Genomic DNA, 7215 nt, shown 5'->3' with positions numbered 1-7215 from the left:
AGGTGGGCCAACAGGTGAAAACCTTATCCTCTGATCCTCAAGGCAAGGCAACACGTGCTCGTGAAGCAGAGCTGTAAACAACTTTGACACAGCTTTCAGTAACTTAAATCAGAAGGAAAGTAAAGATCTCTAGCAAGAAAGAGCAGCTGGAAGCCGGGACTCTCCAAATGGTCCCAACAGAGTATTTTGAAGAAGAAGAAGAAGAAGAAGAAGAAGAAGAGGAGGAGGAGGAGGAGGAGGAGGAGGAGGAGGAGGAGGAGGAGGAGGAGGAGGAGGAGAAGAAGAAGAAGAAGAAGAAGAAGAAGAAGAAGAAGAAGAAGAAGAAGAAGAAGAAGAAGAAGAAGAAGAAGAATGTCACCAAGTAATTGAAAAAAGTCACAGACCTACTTAGTCCCTTCCTTCCACATTTCCCATGCATAAATAGACTCTGTTAAGCAATACCCTGGCAGTGCGGGTTGAAGTGAAGTTCCCTGAAAAAACAGGAGGAGATCTGTCTCCCAAGAAGCTCCGGAGTGTGACCTTATTTAGAGAAAGAGCCTCAGAGAGATAATAAAGGTGAGCATCATTAGGTCTGTCCTGGTCCAACATGACTAGTGTCCTTGCTTGTTAGTTTTTAAGTGAATAGTGTAATGTGTTTATAAACCTGGGGAGTGTCAATGACTTCCAGAAAACACTGGAGGTAGAGAGGATGTGCAGGGACCAGACGCCCCCGAGAGGCTTTCCTCTGGAATTCCCAGCCTCCAGAACTGGGAGATAAGAGCACCTTTTAAACTTAAAAAAAAGGTTCTAAATGCACAAAATGGATATGCACTGGGTTTCCTAGTCTCACAGCCTCATGCTGGCAGCAGCGCAGAGATGCATCTCCCAACAGTTGCCTACAAGATGGAGCTGGCCACCAGCTGCCCTGAGCTAAGTAGAATGACAAGTTTCCATAGTCTTACATAGGCCTCAGTACAGAGAGGGTAATCAGCTACGCACTGTGTGGCAGATTTCTCCTTTGTTCGTACAGACATGAAGAGTTTGTGAGCTGGCTGCACACCATGGCAGCATTGGGTGGGGTTTGCATTTCTGTGATGTTTTCATTACTTATCTAAGAACGTCCCCAGGGCTCTGCTGCTTCTTGGCCTTGGTTTAGTGAGACACCTTTGGTTTTAGTTCATATTATACACACTAAAGGATTTATTAAAACAGTTTTGAAATACTAATAACTTAAAATATTTTAATATAACAACAGCAGCCATCACACCTGAGAGCAGAGAATGCAGTATCCACTCAATCTTCAAGGCTAGGTGCCTCAGCAGTTATAGTTCCCGTAATGACTGTCTCTCATTGTAGGGAGGTGACAACTGGCCATTACCAACCTGGTGCTGAAGCCCAGAGGTTCCTGGAGAGCTGCTGGCCCCACACTGAACACTGGGAAAGGCTAGGTCTAATAGCAGCAACAGAATCAGCAGCAACAGCGGGGCATATCAACTCATTGTTGAGAGGGAAGCCAAGGCAGCCGCTGAAGCAGGGACCAAGAAGGAACTGCTCTCTCCCTATGTATTGCTCAGCCTACATTTCTATAAAACCAGGACCACCTACCCAGGGGTGATACCACTCACAGTGGCATGGACTCTCCCACATCAATCAGTAATCAAGAAAATAGCTCCACATGCTTGTCTATAGGTCAGACAGAGGCATTTTCTCAGTTGAGGTTCCCTCTTTCCAGGCGATTCTAGCTTATAACGGGAAAAAAATTAACCAGAACATGTGACAACGAGAAGCTAGTTGATAAAGAGAATGATCTGTGAACGTGGTTAGCAGCACTCCCTGGAAGCCTTGCCGACGCACTTGATGAACCCCATTTCCGATGACCCCAGAGAGCTTCCTCATCCCCATGGTACTTTAAGCTGGGACACCGAGCACAGTGCAGTCTGACGCTCCTTCCTGCTGCTGTATCTTATAAACAGCACTGTTTCCAGCTCACCTTCAATCTTCACCAGTCAGTAAGCCAGAGACCTGTAAGCATCAGTAAGCACAAGCGATTATCATTTATTTTGCTCATTGACCTAACACATGTTGGGTACAGTTTGCTCGGCCCTAACAAATGCTGGAGAGCCAACTGCCCTGACCCCCAAAGTCCTCCTGAGCCTGCTCCTGGCTGCCACCAGCCTTCTGTACCTCTTCTCTCTCCCCCTCTGAATTCAGCTCCCCGTCCTGCACCAGCCTCGACAGACCCTTCCCCCATCAGGGGGTTGACAGTGCAGTGCCCATGGTTGGTATTTACCTTCTTGGGCTTTGAGTGGCTGCTCCTAACTGAGGTCTCAGCACCTAGGCATGGCCACGAGAGCTACTTCCAACGGCCCACTCAAAGGGGTCACCTGGCCACGCGTTCCTCCGGCACATTAACTTTTCTCTTTTCACTCATGGATCTCCAGGTCTTCCCCGGTCTGTGTTGCTCTACTCTCTGTGAAAGGACAGTTTCACAGTGTGAGGGGACCGCATCTGCTCTGCAGTCTGTTGGATTTACAATGATCTCAGCCTACATCATTGTTACAATGATGTTAACACAGAGTAAGTATGAGTATTTCTTAACTAAATCAACGAAAAAATGAGTTTCCATGATGTGTGTGTGGGGGTATTACATTAATTCCACTTTTTTTGTCAGCCTGAAGTTGTAGATTACAGAAAATAAAGCCTGAGTCATGTGTGAGATGACGGGTCTTCCAGCAGTGTCCACACCCCCACCCCACCTCCACCCACCCCCCCATACCCCCCATCTTTAATAAGCCGGCCCTTGTGGTACCTTCCCAGCTGGGCATTACTTCTCCAAGCCTCCTTCACAGCATGGATTATAGTCAATGGACCATGGTGGGAAAGGGGTGTGTCCCTTCTGGTTATGCCTTGGAGAGAAATGAGCACACCTTTCTAATCCTCTACGTGACATCAAATTTACCCATATAACCCACTCTTCAAGGTACTCTGCAGGACACTAAATATAATCATTACTGTGCCACTGGCATCTGTATCCATCTCCGGAACTTCTCAGTAGCCCTGAGAAAACTGTAGCTGATGTCTGGAGTTTGTCTGCCCACCTTGTACAGAGCCATGCCAGTCCCAACGCCAGCACTGTGCACTGTGCTATACAAAGGGAGCTCTGGACCCTCGTGTTTGTCTAGTTCTTGGTTTCCTTGGTCCTTTTCTTTCTTCCTTCTGTGCTCCAGTGCATGCAGGACAGGAGTGAAATGGAGCGTGCTGGTCCCCGCCTGGCCATCTGGATACTGGGAAAAGAGAAGCAGGCACAGACACACGTGTATAGATAGTGCCCAGTGTGGCTCTGCTCCTGGACTCCACTCTAATAACACCCAGGAGACAACGACATGCGCAAACTCTCAGACCGTCAAACGGAAATCTAACCGGTCTTGAAGCTTTTTAGTCCTCCCAGCGGAGAGCTGGCGACTTGAATTTGTTCCATTTTGGAAACAACATCGATCTGAGCCTCGGAAGGCCACTGAGGGAAGAACGACGGTGCCAGGTCTGACCCCGCGCTTAGGTTAGTAGGTTAAGGTCAGGAAGTTAGTCCATCCCCAGGTAGGAAGCAAAGACCAGATCTGCTCCGTGTTCCTGTGCAGCGCTCTTTGGGTTCCTACTGGCGAGCCTCACCCAACACCCTCCAGTTCCCCCTTGATGCTGTTTGAAATCCCGAGTAGCAACTGTCAAGAGCCTCGCCGGGTGCTGCAGGTAGTCCCCGACATCGCTAGACAAGTGCTCGGAAAGGACTAGACACCCGTGAAGATGGGGCGCCTGTGATGGATGCTGCACCTCGCTCTCCAGTCTCCCCAGCAGACCTCGTTACGCACGCTCCAGCGGCTTCCAATGCTAACCCTGTCCGCTGCATCCTCTCCGACACTGCCCTCGCCTGCACGCGGCTGTGATCCTTTAAGATGACGGCCTCGCCTAAGCTGTCCTCCTCTTCCAGGGCAGCCTGCAATAGATGACCACAAGAAGGGTCATCTCAGCTCCGCGCTCCTATGGAGACGCAGCAGTCGGGGCGCACTGAAGCTAGGGCTTTCGGTCCGGTTGGGCTCCCTTCTCGTGTCACCCAGTCAGACCTTCTTGATGAGTCACCTGGTGGAGACAGTCAAGATGGGGTAACAAATAACTGGGTGCAGACCTAATTCTCTCTGCAGGATTCCTGTGAATTTCAAATTACGTCCTGCCTCGAGGGTTTCATCCTGCTGCAAACGACTCGATCCCCCTCTATTCATTCCTTTCCTCTATAGTTCTCTTTTGAGACCCCCCTAAAGGTCCCACTCTCCCCCAACAGCGCCACCATGAGGACCAAGCGTGTAACGCACGAACTCAGGAAGACAATTGGCCAAGCACAGCCCCAGGCTCGCTCTCTTCCTAGCAGGGCAGGCAGAAAGCCGGGTATGTGCGTCACGGGAAGGAAACAAATTAAAGCAAGTCTCCCCTCCATGGAAGGTGTTACCCAGACTACCCTCGTCTGAGTGGTTCCCTCCCTCTTTCGCTTTTCATTTCAGTCCCCGCATGAGAATGCCCAATCTCTACAAATTATTTTATCTATTTCTCAAAAGGTTGCTGTGCCCCACAAATGGTACTCAGTAAAGGACAGTCTGTGTTGAGCCTTTTCCTGCCTTGTGGTCCTACTGTCGAGGGTACTAATTCAACAGTAAGTACTTAGGCCTTTCAGTGTTAATCGGAAAATTTTTAAACATCTGCTGGTGTAGAAGCTGCCCATCACTTTGCTTTCCAGAGCCTGGACCTGCTACTTTCTCTTGTCCTTCGCCCACGCTGTGTACCTGGGAGAAGTGGGCAGAGTGCTGCCCCAGCCCGGGACACCCTCCTGCTTCTTATAGGAGTGACTGGAGATTGGTCCGAACCAGCCAGAAGGAAAATGGTGAAGATGCCCAAGCCACTTCTCAGCACTCAGTGAGCACAGCCACGTGGATCGTCAGAAACTGAGTGTCTTTAAATGAGATTCCAGCAGAGTATGGCAGCTCACACCTGTAGTCCCAGCACTGGGAGACACAGGCAGGAGGAATGAGAGTTTGAGACCACCTAGGCCACAAGAAAGACCCTATCTCAAAAAAGTAGAAATAACAATAAAAAGGAAAAATGTCTGCAAGTTTGAGGTGAGCGATTGTTGGAAGGAATGAGTTTTAAGAAGACTTCATGGTGAGGGAAAAATAATTTTTATTATTAAATAGCATGAAGTTTTTTATTTTAAAAGCAACTTATTGTTGGTAGAAAATTAGGCGAATTATTCATACATATATGATTTAAATGCATATTCAAATCACCCCAATTCTACCACACATGAATAACTTTTGTCAGGATTCCTTTAAACATTTTCCCTTTATTTTGACTTGGATTTGATACCAAAAAAATAAAAATAAATAAATTATACTAAAGGGATGTGGGCTAGAGAGATAACTCAGTGGTTAGGAATACTAGTTTCTCTTCCAGAGGTCCCAGATCAGTTCCTAGCATCCACTTAGTGGTTAGCAACCATCTTAACTCCGCTTCCAGAGGATTTGGTGCCCTCTTCTGGCCTCCAGAGGCACTGCACACTCATGATACACAGATATACATGCAGACAAAACACCCATACACATAAAATAAAACTAATTATTTAAGGTTTTTTTCTTAGACTGAAGGGATATATTCCTTCAAAATAAGAGCTATTAGTTACTAAGGAACTTTTTGAATAGTTTACACAAATATAAAACATTAAAGCTAGAGTTATTGAACACCATTTAGTTTATACTTCTTAACATGCAGAAATTTAAGTTTTTAGATATTGTGCCTCATAAATTGTCTAATCAAAATCAAAAGTAGCAGCAGTAGATAACAATAAAAAGAACATTTCTTGTTTGTGAGAGAGAACGAAAATGACAAGAAACCTTTACACCTAACTGGCTATGCAAAGTAATTCTTCAAAAAAGTCATTATGGAAAAGCTGATCTTTAAGGAACATGGAAAACTTCTCTGGGAAGTCAAAAGGCACAGCTGTATTTGACAGCTGTAATAAATTCTGCATTTATTCAGAAGTTCCATTGCTGTTTGCTATACACCATTAATGTTTCAGAATCTAGATCATTTCATATTCAACTTTCCGGAAAAATTCTTTATTTCCCAGAATATCAAATGACCACTTATTTTCCTATATTCGAAGGAGGAGGAGGAACTGACTTTTGCTACTGTCTTACTGGCAGAGGATTGTAACTATGTTTCTAGAGCATCTTCCCGCAGCTGATGAAAGGCTGGCCACCTTCCTCCTGTGACCACTTATTTTCCTATATTTGAAGGAGGAGGAGGAACTGACTTTTGCGGCTGTCTTACTGGCAGAGGATTGTAACTATGTTTCTAGAGCATCTTCCCGCCGCTGATGAAAGGCTGCCCACCTTCCTCCTGTAGACTGGTTCCGTGGTGCTGGTATCTGACTTCTCATTCAGAGTGGAGGCTACTGAAGTACCCAGAGAAACAATCATGTTCAGACTTCTCACCATCATTCTCCCAGGTGAGTTCTTGCTGGGATCCCTTTGGCGCCTGTCTCTAAGGACAAAAACAATACCTAAGACAAACTATATAGAAGACGCTCTTATCATTCATGCTCTGTGTCTAAAACATTTTCATTCTAACTGGCATATGTTCAGGTCATTTCCCTCCAAATCTAGAACCCGTGAGGAGTGACAGTTTGCACCAACAATCCAGCACACATGTAGTCAAAGCAGGAGGGTCGGGGTCAGCGCTCTCCTTCAGCCAGGACAGACTAGCTCTCCACCTGATGAGCTGTCTTGCCAGCACTCTTTCTGAAATTTTTAGTGATGCACCTTTTATCCTTGCATGTAAAAATCTCACCAGATACAGATCTAGGCAGACCCTTGCAAACCAAAGTTAGTCAGTTCTCTGCTTTTTAATGTCCTCTGCCACATTCTCTCTGTCTCATGGAGAACCAACCAGGTCTATTCTCAGCCTCCTCATCTTCTTGTGTTTCACATGGTGTCTCAGCCTTTGGGAAGATTCCTTTGTCAACCTTTTCTTCTGCATGTCTAGTTCAGTCCTCAGATGTCACCATTTACATTTTGTTGACTTCCTTGGAATTTTAAAGTTAATCTAACTGTTATTATAGCACATCTAGGAATTCAAATTTCGGATTATTCCCTTTGATAGAATTTGGTTTTGATTTACGAATGTTCTGCCCTCTGG

The 7215-nt window shown here is 46.2% G+C and overlaps 1 long non-coding RNA gene across 2 annotated transcripts; it reads right to left on the bottom strand.

Moving 5' to 3' along the window:
• Positions 1–1178: 1178 nt before the first annotated feature.
• Positions 1179–4312, bottom strand: LOC125388046 (uncharacterized). Of its 2 annotated transcripts, none has more exons than XR_007228095.3 (3): positions 2789–4312; positions 2270–2449; positions 1179–2001 (listed from the first exon to the last, which is right to left on the bottom strand). It is a non-coding gene; the product is annotated as an uncharacterized LOC125388046 (long non-coding RNA). The 2 variants fall into 2 exon arrangements; XR_015739266.1 differs by having other exon boundaries at positions 3078–4312.
• Positions 4313–7215: the final 2903 nt, after the last annotated feature.

Source organism: Myodes glareolus, chromosome 11, assembly GCF_982192425.1.
Source record: "Myodes glareolus chromosome 11, mMyoGla1.1, whole genome shotgun sequence".
Taxonomy (NCBI): domain Eukaryota; kingdom Metazoa; phylum Chordata; class Mammalia; order Rodentia; family Cricetidae; genus Myodes; species Myodes glareolus.
This window is presented reverse-complemented; position numbering and strand designations above follow the sequence as displayed.